Source organism: Malus domestica, chromosome 01, assembly GCF_042453785.1.
Source record: "Malus domestica chromosome 01, GDT2T_hap1".
Lineage (NCBI taxonomy): Eukaryota > Viridiplantae > Streptophyta > Magnoliopsida > Rosales > Rosaceae > Malus > Malus domestica.
Window position 1 is genome coordinate 26,304,549 of NC_091661.1, and position 12,456 is coordinate 26,317,004.

A 12,456-nucleotide genomic window follows, 5' to 3' on the forward strand; every position below is an offset into this window, starting at 1 on the left:
AATATGGGCACAAAAAGAAATTAATATATGGGTACAAATTAAAACTGAAAGGAAAATTGGTACAAATTAAAAAAGGGTTGCAAATTAAAAATGGGTACAAACTAAAAATAAAAATATATGATAAAAAATTTAGCCATAAATATAAATATACTAATTGTAATATTTTTAATATTAAATGAATATATTTAGAAATAAAAAATATTTTATTATTGAAATAATTAATGATATTATTAATACAAAGACCTTGATCAAAAATTAAAAAGTAATAAGGTTTTAATCAATAGAGTAGTAAAAATAAGGATGAAAACCTAATTACTCCATTATGTAATAATGTTTTATATTTAGAAAATGAATCTTTTTAGCATTTTAAAATCTCATTGCATTCCTTATAAGAATAATTTTTTTTCCTTTTTAAATATAAAAAGGTAATGCTAGGAAGATTAAACTAAATGATGTATCACTAATAGGAAATGAACACATATATCAACGCTTAAATAATAATCCAATCATCAATTCATGTCTAATTTACAAAATTTTGTCTACAAATTTAGTCACTCTAGCATTACTCAATATAAAAATTTGGAGTACAATGAGATATTCTAATTGTCAATAATAACACCCAAAAAAACGATGGTTTTTTAATTTTATTATAGAACAATATCACGTATTCAAGTGAAATTATAAAGTTTAGAGTTTTGAAGTTTTTATCCATGTTTGGTTGTTTAAGATTGAACTGCTTTTGATTGTTTAATGAAGGTTATGTTTGCAGTTTTTTTATTTATGATTAATGATATTTGTAAACTTGCAATCAGTGAGTGCTTAAGTTTGTTTTAATTTAAGTGATTGTTTTCAAACATCAATACATTGTTCTAGTTTTTTTTAAACTATCTTAAGGAGGGGTCATTTTATAAATTTCGTAAAATGTCCCCGAAATCTCAGAGACGGCCCTGATAGCACAAAGCAACCAATTGGTCTCTGGCCGGCAACAATCTTCTCAAGGGACGGCCAAAACATAGAAGAGAAGGTGTACATTCTGGCTTTGCACCCGCAGCACCTTCAGCCAGTGTTGGTGCCTGCGGCAGCGCCTTGTGAGTTTCAGTTGGAGCTAAGAGTCAAGATGCGGGCGGGTTCATCTGACGAGCCGAGTTGCTAGGGTTGAGACAATGAAGTCGATAACCAGCAAGTGCACAATTTTGTTAAGAGCTCATGAGTAGAACTTAAACCAGCTTGTAAGTGAAGCGTTGCCCAAGAACTCTTATAACACTTTCAGATTCTCCATCTTTCTGATGTTAGACAATTTAGTCCTAACAAATTTGAGGACACCGCAACCCATTATCATTGGAATATGACCACCATCTTCCTTGTCGTACAAGGCATCCACTTTAAATAATTGATTGCTACTGTACTTATCAACTTCCATTCTCTTCACTCACTTATGTACTTCTCGTGTTTTGTTAACTAAGTAATCAAAATTAGAGAACCATTCCAAAGCATTAAAGTGAGGGAGAAGGAACTCGAAGGATAAGGCTGCGAAAATTCCAACTAGTCTCCTATGGGACCAAAATGAGTGGATAACCGTAATTCACTACCAGTTGTCCTCTTTTTTATTAAAAAAAAAAAAAGAGAAGGAACTCAAACAGACAAAGTGCGAGTGTACAAAATCAATGCTTTAGAATATGAGTTTTGGTTATACTTTTGGGTGTGGGATTCTCAATCTAGGTTTTTTAGAACAAAAATCTACTGCTTGGATCTTGTTCAAAAATCAAAAGGCAAGGAAATTAAGGAGTACATAAGGAAATTTTACCACACATCAAATACTGTAATATAATGTAGATTGCGTATCATCAAAAGTGGAAACTTATTAGGAAACATCCAATATTATTTCTATATAATCATTATCTTCTTTCTTCATCGACAACCTTAAACCCTTGACATGAAAAATCTTAATATATACAGATTCAAAAAAAGAAAGAAAGAAAAAAAGGTACAGCACCAGAAGCCCATGCATGCAAATAACGAAGCCACCAACTACTGTTGTGCGGAAGTGTCGCCTCTCTCACCACCTCTTCACAGTGTTCGCCTTGCTTCTCTTTTTGCCGTCTTTTTTTTCGGCGAGGATTTGACGTACATTTTTTACGTAGAGCTTCAACTCGGCCCCACTGCTGTCCGAATTATGGGGTTAGAGACGAAGAGGGAGGAGCTGCCACCGTTCGCCATAGGTAAGAACGAGGAAGGGTGTGGCGTGTTCAGCGGGAGGTGGAATTTTGACGAGTCGACTCGGCCGCTTTACGAGGAATCGGAGTGCCCTTACATTCAGCCGCAGCTGACCTTCCAAGAACACGGGCGGCCCGACAAAGTACCAGAAATGGCGTTGGCAGACCCACGGCTGCGATCTTCCCAGGTCAGTGGCTCAGTCTCTAAAAAAAGTCGTTTTAATCGGCGTTATTTGGGAAAGTTGAGCCGATTTTTCGCTTTCCGTTTTGAGCTTTACAAAAGCATCGTACGACGGGAACTCTCCCAGTTCTCTCGATCCCTACTTACAATCTCGTCACCGAGAAACAAAACGGTTTGAAAGGCCGATTGCAATCTTATACAACATGTTTTTTTTTTTATCCTTCTTTACGATACAAGTACACAGTTCCTGTGTTCTCGATATATTTGCGTCCTAAATTGGGAGAAACAAGGACCTCGAACACTTAATTTTCGTCTCCTAGAACTGAAACAATGACGCATTTTCTTCATCCTTGATGAGCTTTTGTGGTGTAGTGTGGGGATATTAATGAAGGAGCAAGTAATTTGAGCCAAGCTGCACGACCAACATTACAATTTTGTATCGAAAGCTTGTATATACATCTGAGTTGAATGCGAGACATGCTATACTAGTCATTAACCCAATTTTACAATCGATTAAAATCCCAACATTCGAAAAGAACATTGCATTGGATGTAAAACGCGCTAATTCCTCGTTTTCTCCATTTTTTACTAGGAACTTAAGCGAAATCATTCCCACATTTTTTTTCTTCTGTTTATTCAATTAAAAAAAAAAATAAATAAAAGTTATAAAATTAAAAATAAGTGTGTAGAAATCAAATCTTATTAGTAGTTACAGAGTCTTATTTTCTTTGTAATATGTAGGCCAACTGCCCAATCCGTTGTGAGCCTATAGAGTTGTAGACCTTACAAAATTCCTCAAGGTGCCCACAAATATTTGGACCCTAATCATATACTTTTGTCACTTAAGAGCTAAACAACCATAATTTATGTTTCTTGATGTTGGATTATTATTATTTTGTTAACTTGATGTTGGATTATTGATTGTAAAATGTACAATATCCTTGTGGCAACAAATTCCTGCAGCTTCAACGCCACTTTGATGCTCGAGACACTACGAGGGAAGAGGATGATGTTCGTCGGAGATTCTCTAAACCGGGGTCAATTTGCTTCCATGATTTGCCTTCTCCACTCATTTATCCCCAGTTATGCTAAATCTATGGAATCCTTCGATTCAGACTCATGAACTGTTTTCACAGCCAAGCTGATCAAGTGTTTCATTATTTTGTTTCATACCAAATGAACAAAGTTGTTCCTGTTTTACTGAATTATTTGTTGAATAATGTAAAATATAACTTATGTTCGAGTGGTTTCACTTTTAATTGCATGTGTTAAAACCGCACACCAACTAGCTAACATGTAGCGAAATTGAGTGATATTAGCTCAGAGTGCCGGAGCCGCAAAACAAGCGCTTTCCACCCACGCAAGGACGTTGTTGGCAGGAACAATATCTGTGCTTGACTCATTAATAGTGGACCGTTGAGCATCTTCTGTGAAATCTTTGACATTATTATTTTCCAAGTTTTGTCAGGAATACAATGCCACAATTGAGTTCCATTGGGCACCATTTCTTCTTGAATCAAACTCAGATGATGCCGTGGTGCATAAGGTATCTGAAAAGATTGTTAGGAAAGGATGCATCAATAAGCATGGAAAACATTGGGAGGGTGTTGACATATTGGTGTTTAACACCTACCTCTGGTGGATGACTGCACTCTTCAAGTTTAAAATCTTGTACACACATCAATATCTCTCCTTAATTTTCACAAATTATGCATATTAATTATTGTTTAAGTAGTTTACTTTTTCTTCCTTCATTGCTTAATTATATGTCTAATTGCTTAAGCTTTTAATTTGCAGATTATGGTCCATTGATGATGAGGTGAAAAATGTCGTGGAGATGCCAACCATGGAAGCATATCGTATGGCGATGAAAAGTTTGGAAAGATGGGTGCAGAAGAACATGGATCCCGAGAAGACGAGGGTCTTTTTCACTAGTATGTCACCTGTTCATGGAAAGTGAGTTCATTTCTATCACCATCAATTTACTAATGCATGCGGAATTCTTTTGCCTACAAATAGAATAGGAAATGATTCTGCATTTTTTTTCTTTCTGCACTCTTGTTAAAGTGACATTTGCATAAATTTTTTATACGACTACTAGCAAGGGCGAAGTTAGAAAGCTCAGCGGGAACACTACTAAGTAATGGGGAATGCAACACTATTCTCATTGCATCCAAACAATAGCTTGTACAATGCCAAATTATTTTTTCCAATGTTTTTTATGAGGCATTTCGTGCCGTACTTCGCCGACCCATACCATTATATGCTTAGTGTACATCACCGCTCTTTAGTGCTCTTTTAATTGTGTCTTTAGGTTAATATTATTGGAACTGGATCCTCTCCGGATCCCAATAATCTGAGCCCAAGGATCATTAGATCCGAGTTGTTGAAATTTGATCTAACGGCTACAGTTATTATAACTTTTAGAGGGCTCTTGTTTGTAGTCGTTGGATCAAATTTCAACGACCCGAATCATTTGATCCTTATGCTCAGATTATTGGGATCCGGTTCCAATCTTATTATAGGTCAAACAAAGTGTAAAGCCATTATATGTAAAAGCCGGGAGCTCAAATTGATGAGATGATTAGAAGCAAGGAGGGTTTATGGACCTTTTACTATTTAAAAAAAAAGTGACAAACTTTAAACTTTATTGAAAAGGTGTTGTTTCACTAAAAACATATATGTTTTTTCCTTGATGGTCTTGGATGAGAATTGTGATAGAGTTGCGCTGGAGAGATGTCGATGTTGTTTAGCTTTTGTTGAACTCACTTGTTTCCAAAAAATAATTGAAAAGAGATATTTTGAAGGTAGTTTTGACAAATTACTTAGACCAACTCCAATGATGGGCTAAAAGCCAAATTACCCCCCAAAATTTCCCCCCAAACCCAATCCAACCCAAGGGGAAATTTTGGGCTAAGTGCTAAATGCTAAATGCTAAACTAAGACCAGATTCCTCCCAAAATTTAGCCCAGAAATCAGAATTTAAAATTTTTAATATTTTTCGGAATTTAATTTTTTTTAGATTAAAATGTTCATAAAATTTTTATTTTTTAATTTAATTTAACAAAAAAAAAAACCTAAGTTTATTCTTTAATAATTCCGGCTAAAATTTTAGGCAAAAACGGTTAGAGCAGAAAAACTATTTATGGACTAAAAGCTAAATTTTCCATGCTAAAAAATTTGACTTTTAACACAACCATTAGAGATGGTCTTAATGTAAGTGTATTTTTTAACTGAAAAACGAAGAGGTGGGCCTTCATCAAATTTGGCCCTAACTAGTAGCCCTGACCTTCATGGAACAACCCACTTTCTATCAATAAATAACTTGACACAACGATATCGCTTGTATAAAAAAAAATGTGAAGTGATGATTTAGTTTATGAATTATCACCTCAGTGAAAATTAGGTCAATGAATTATTTTTTTGGGTAAAATAAGTCCCTAAATTCATTAAAAATTTCTAATTTCATCCCTACTATTATATTCAAAGTTATTTTATCCAATTTTTCATCACTTAAGTCACTTGACACACTTTAGAGTGTAATATTATCATTTTCTCGTCTATAAGCCTTTAACATTTCATATAGGTTGAGAATTAACGTGTAATTTACCCTCAAAAGTAAACTTACACTTTTTTTTATATGAAAAACTACCAATTTATCCTCCAAAGTTAACTCCATATACTATTTCTTTATGAAAAACTACCAATCTACCCTCCAATATGTATCACATATAAGTAATGTGACTTAAATTGACAGAAAATTGAATATAGTATCTTCCAATATAATATAGGGATATAATTGACATATTTTTATAATTCAAGGATAGATTTTTCTGAAAAAAAAATAGTTTAAGGACCTAATTTTCAATTATGCAATAATTCAGGAACAAAATTAGCAGTTCACTTTAAAAAGATAATTTAGACACAACAATAATTAAATGCAAAATTTTCAGTTTTTCCTATAAAACATGTGCAGTACTGTATTTGATTTTAGATACGAATTAAAAAGGGAAGAGTGGTTGTCAAGTTAAGTTGCTAAGATATATAAATTATCAGGCATGATGTTTCCTGTCACTTAATTCCTATCAAGATACCTGAGAATTTAAATAAGGGCCTGTTGGGATGTTGGGATTCCAAGGGCTGGTTTGGTATTACTGTGCTTTGAAAAAAAGCTGTTGTGAGAATAAGCGGTTGTGCTGTGAGAATAAGCGGCTGTGAAATAAATCAGCAGAGTGTTTGGTAAACTTTTTTGTAAAAGTGCTTTTGGAAAAAAAAGCAGTCTGATAGTGGGTCTTTTCATTAAAGGAGCACTGTAGTTCTGTGTGCTTTGAAAAAAAGCCAGTTTTCCAAAGCTACAAATTGCAGCTTCAGCTTTTTCCTTTGATTTCAGCTTATTCTCACAGCAGCTTCCAAAATAAGCCATTTTTTTTAAGTTTACCAAACACCAAAAACACTCCCAACTTTTTTTCATAGGAGCTTTTTTTTAAAATCACCTCAACCCCAAACTGGGGCCAAATCTAGGGATCTAGATAACATTGTAAAGATATAATATACATGCCAAGACTAACAATAGAGAAAGAAAACAACTGAACTTCAAATGTTTCTTTGCATATAGTTGTCTCAAATGCATTCAATCCGATGCTTTCTAACTTCTGAAGCAAATTTAGTCTCGTTGTTAAAACCATATCATTTTTTTTTTCAAATTCTCCCGTTCGAATGAAGTCTTAACAGTTTGCAAGAAACTTAACATAAATTAAATGACAGAAACATATTTGCGAGGAGCACAGACTGGGGAGGAGACCGAGGAGGCAGCTGCTACAATCAAACTACTTTGAGTGAAGATCCTAACTACAAGGGTTCAGATTCTACGGATGATATAATGCAGATCATAGGAGAGGTGTTCAATAAATCAAAGGTGCCCATTACCTTTCTCAACATCACCCAACTCTCAAGCTATCGGAAAGATGCACACACATCAATCTACAAGAAGCAGCGGAGCCGGCTGTCCCCAGAACAATTAGCAAACCCTATTAGATATGACTGTGTGCATTGGTGCTTGCCTGGCCTTCAAGATACTTGGAATGAGCTTCTATTTGCCAAACTTTTCTATCCTTTGACTTTGTGAAAAATGCTCATGCGGGTGATATTAGATTATACTTCCGAAAAATAAAGTAAACAATTAAATTGATCAGTTTAACATTTGAGATTATCTTTGACATTCTTTAATTTAACCAATTTCCCATAAAAATATATTTGTGAAGCATTACATATACATAAAGCTGATGACATAATACAAATCGTGCACTCTAATCACCAAAAGTAGTACTCATCAAAATAAAAGATTACAGAGTACTTTGGGACCCGAAATCTTTGCTTAGTGGAAAACACCACATAATTTAAGGGACAGTTTAAACATCACTTGCTTTGATAATGTTCTTGCATAATTAGTGGAAAAGTCTCCAAAAATTGAGGAAGGACAAGCAGAAAGCCATTCATTTATATATGCACATAAAAATTCGATCTTGTAATTCAGATCATCACTAGCTATGTTATATGCTACTCGGATAAATTTTCTAAACCCTAAGACAAATTTCAGCATAGATATACAAACACACTTTCTTCTGTACCTTTAATAGTGTATATATGTGTATGCTCAATATATAGCTGTTGACTAAAATGGAAATTGAAGACCACCTACAAGCTAGAAAATTATAAAGTTTGTGGTCCGTCGTAAGCTGTTTTTATATTTATCGAAAAGGAACATTTGGATACGAGATCTCTAAACTTCTGAGTTGATATTGTTTACAATTTTTGGAGTGGTCTTACATTGATCATGGAAATTAAACTTGCTATATATATATATAGCGGTCTTTTGGACCTTTAGACAATGGTTGGTTGAAGGAAATTTCAACCAAAATATTAGAGTTTTGGTTGACCGAGTCAAATTAGTCATGGGACACGCACGTACATACGTGATGAGAATTTTTTTAATGTGATTGGAATACAAGTGGTATCTCACGTGTTTTTATATAAGTGGGAAAAATTTTAATATTTAAGTTATTAACTTTTTAACATACATATCACACAATTTATATAATGACACGTAGTATATATTATTCTGTATTCTGATTACCCTGAAAAATCTCTCGTAAGTGATGAGGTAATGGGTGGCTTTGATTTTGTAAACAAGATGGAACATTAAATTGCCTCCTTGCCAACTTGCTAATCAACTTGCAGCCAGCTAATGGAGATTATATATCTCTTCCAACACACAACGTATGTAGGGTAGAATTTATATAATAAAAGTGAGGCAAAACTTGCAACTTGCTTTTGTTTCCCAAACCAACTTGATCGTTGTTTAAGTCAAGTTGCAATCCAAATGCACCCAATATTGATTCCTCAACATCGCCAATTACCACTTTAGCACAACATGATACGATATTCAAAAGTCCATGCCTGTGCTTCTATGTAAAAATACAAGATTGAAGACTTTAAAACATAACACGTCAGATTTGAAATGAATTAGTAGTACGTTTTACTTAAAAATAAATAATGCCAACTAGATCCTCAATCTATAGTAAGACATGTAAAGCAAGTATATTTTTTATTAAAAAAATGACATACATAATGAAATCATATTCGTTCAAAAAAAAAAAAATGAAATCAAATATTTTTTTAATAATCAGTTCATATGTACCTTGAGTAATGTTAGGGTGATCAAATTTGTAGACTACATTTGAAAACTAAATGATGTGTTACCAATAAGAAATAAGTATGTTAATTAACACTTAAGTAAAATTCAATTATCAAATTCTATGTTATTTAGTTTACAAATTTAATTTTTCTAGTATTATCCGTGCACACCTTTAGGGATGTCAGGAGCATAGGATCAGAGGGCACATGCTTCCTCACCTTTTTTTGTCTTTTAAAAAATCTCATATTGATTTTCTTAAATAGTTGCAAAATCAACTTTAGTTCTTGAGTGCCCCTCCCCATTTTTTTTCCCTTCTCACTCAATCATGTCTAAAAACCCTATTGCATTTAATATGAATGAGTATTAACTTATAAATACAACAAGTAAAGAAAGAAGGTTTTTTTTTATTTTTTTTATCAAGTTTAGGAAGTTAGCTTGATTTATTTTTTATTTTATTTTAAAATACTGTTTTTTTAAGGTGCTATCTTCTTAGTCCAATTTCTAAATTTTCCATTTCCTTTATATATATATAACTTTTCCATTGTTTTTTTTTTTTATCAATTTAATAAGTAATTGATGCATGTAAATTTTTTTTGGTAGGTAATGCATGTACATATGCACACCATATCTATTTATGGGGTCTGGAGTATGGCATACTTGGGTACTTAAAGTCGTTAGATCCATTACTTTGTCGAGGGATCTAAGTGACGAAGTATGTGTATGGTAGAACAATTACTATTTAAGTATTTTGATAAGAGAAATAACTATAATAAACATATTTTGATATTTCATAGTAGGAAATGATTCATGTTTATTATTTCGTCATTATATTATCATTGTGTTGTCGTTATGTTATTGTTGTGTCATCGATATATGATTAGTATATCGTTGTTATTGAAAAATAATCATGTAGGCAAACCAAAATGTTGAAATATGTGTATTAAAGTTATTTTGATTTTTTGTATGACCACTGGAAATTTTACTATATTACTATTTTTTGAAGTATTGCTTTCTCACATGTATAATATTGTTTGTTAAAAGAATTTCAGGATTGATTTCGTACTATGTACCATATATATAACATGCTAGTATCAATACAATAAAGAGTAGTGTTATACTTACTATTTAGTTGTACTATCACTTGTATCATTTTTCTAATAGAAGTGAATCCCGTCAACTTATATAGGTTCCATCTCTATTTGAGAAATAGCACAAATAGTGGTACAACTAGATGGTAAAAATAACATTTTTGATAAAATAATTGATCCTTCGATTCTCCTCTTGCAAGGTCCTACGTACTCACTTTCTGGATTGCACTGTTTCTGCTTATCTATTATGTTCAGTAAGTAAAACTGTAACAAAAATCGTGTTCTTTATAACAATTGGCCATGGCCACCCCCATGCATCAATATTCTTATAGAAGCTACATTGTAATTCATTAACTTAACCTTGTTCTGCTTGTACTCACTGTACTATCTGTCTCTGCACATCGGTGCCAGTGCAATATTGTTGCGAATCTTCACACTTTACAGCAGTTATCTCATCGGCATTGCGGATATATATGAGAAGAAGGATTAGTCAATTTCTTAGCCAACTTTTAATTTTTTTATAATAGTGTACAGTATACTAGCGTACGGAAAGAAACGCAGCTGAATCTCATTAGCTGTATATAGAGAGAGAGAGAGAGAGAGAGAGAGAGTTCATACACTCTTTCTTTTACCAAAAAATCCAAAAATAAATAAATAAATAAATAATCCTTCGGCTGTTTGAAGAGATTTTATTGAATAAACCTGTTTGATGTTTCAAGTGGATTCGAAATAGAGAGATCATATATTAGTTATACATATAATTCAGAAATATGCATACTATATTATTATTATCTGGGATCAATCTGCTATAGTTGTTTCCATTTTATCGGAATTAGCTGAAGAGAGAACATCATTGGAACTAGGGTTAGGTTAGTCCTCAAGTTCCACATTTACCCTATAACATACATTTATAAGACTTCATATATAATACAAAACATACATTTTAAAGACTTCATATATAATACAATATAGAGAAACAGTAGGAGTAAACATTGAAGAAACAAACAATGGACAAAGTCGTAGAAAAGTTCTAATTAATTTTGTTAATATAGTCTTTTAATATAAATAATATTGAGAGATAAGTGAATCTAAAAATTTAAAATCGATAAAAGCTTTTAAATACTTGAGTTACAAACACACTCTTCAAGGATATATATATGAAGCATTTAAGGGAAGAGATCTTCATTTTTTTTTATAAAAATGGGGATTAGTTGTGGGGTCCACACCTCATCGAACTTTAACAATCAGAACCGTTTATTTTTCAAGTTGTACCTCATAGATCATCCTTGCAAAATATTAGCCAAATCGGAAATTTTTAAGACGTCTAATTGGGTTCAAAGAAATGAATGAATACTTTATTATATAAGAAACAATGAAATTTGATCTTGATAATTAAATAGGCAAATGGTTTCGGATTGAATTGAATTTTTGCAAGGATGATCTATGAATCGAGACTTACGAAATAAATAGTTCGGATAGTTAAAATTCGATGTGGAGTGGGCCCCACACTTAATTCTCATTTTTTTTCTTCAAAAAAAATAGGGATCCCTTTGCATAAAGGGTATATATATATAACTTATATTTTTTTTAGTACATTGATATTTTTACACTAATGGGAGGGGGAGTTCGGCTAAGTCACACAATGGGCAGCCTAATTTGGTATCGAATTCGTCATCCACAAGATTCGAACCTAAGACTTCTTACATCCAAGTGAAGAGGAATACCACCAAACTGTAGTACTGAGTGACATATATATAACTTACATAAGCAAACTATTTCTCATTTAAAGAAATGAAAAAACAAAACACAAAGGAAACAAGAGAAATTAGAAGGATGAATGCACCGTGAAATTGGACATAGTTTATGAAATTATAAGATGGTATTTCAAACATAGCAAGCGTTTAAGGGAAGAGATTTCTATTTTATTTTTTTTTATAAAAATGGGGATTAGTTATGGGGTCCAAACCACATCAAACTTTAACAATCCGAACATTCTATTTTTTAAGTTGCACCACATAGATCATTCTTGCAAAATATTAGCCAAATCAGAAATATTTAAGACAACTAATTGGGTTAAAAAAAATTAACGAATACTTTGTTATATAAGAAACAATGAAATTTTATCTTGATAATTAAATAGGCAAATGATTTCAGATTGAATTGAATTTTTGCAAGGATGATCTATGAATCGAAACTTACAAAATAGATGGTTCAAATTGTTAAAGTTTAATATGGAGTGAGTCCCACACTTATATATCCTTATTTTTTGAAGAAAAAAAA

General features: G+C 32.6%; 1 pseudogene; it reads left to right on the top strand.

Annotated features, from left to right (window-relative positions):
- The first annotated feature begins 2,006 nt into the window (after positions 1 to 2,006).
- LOC103426439 (protein trichome birefringence-like 33) lies at positions 2,007 to 7,519 on the top strand (annotated as a pseudogene).
- Positions 7,520 to 12,456: the final 4,937 nt, after the last annotated feature.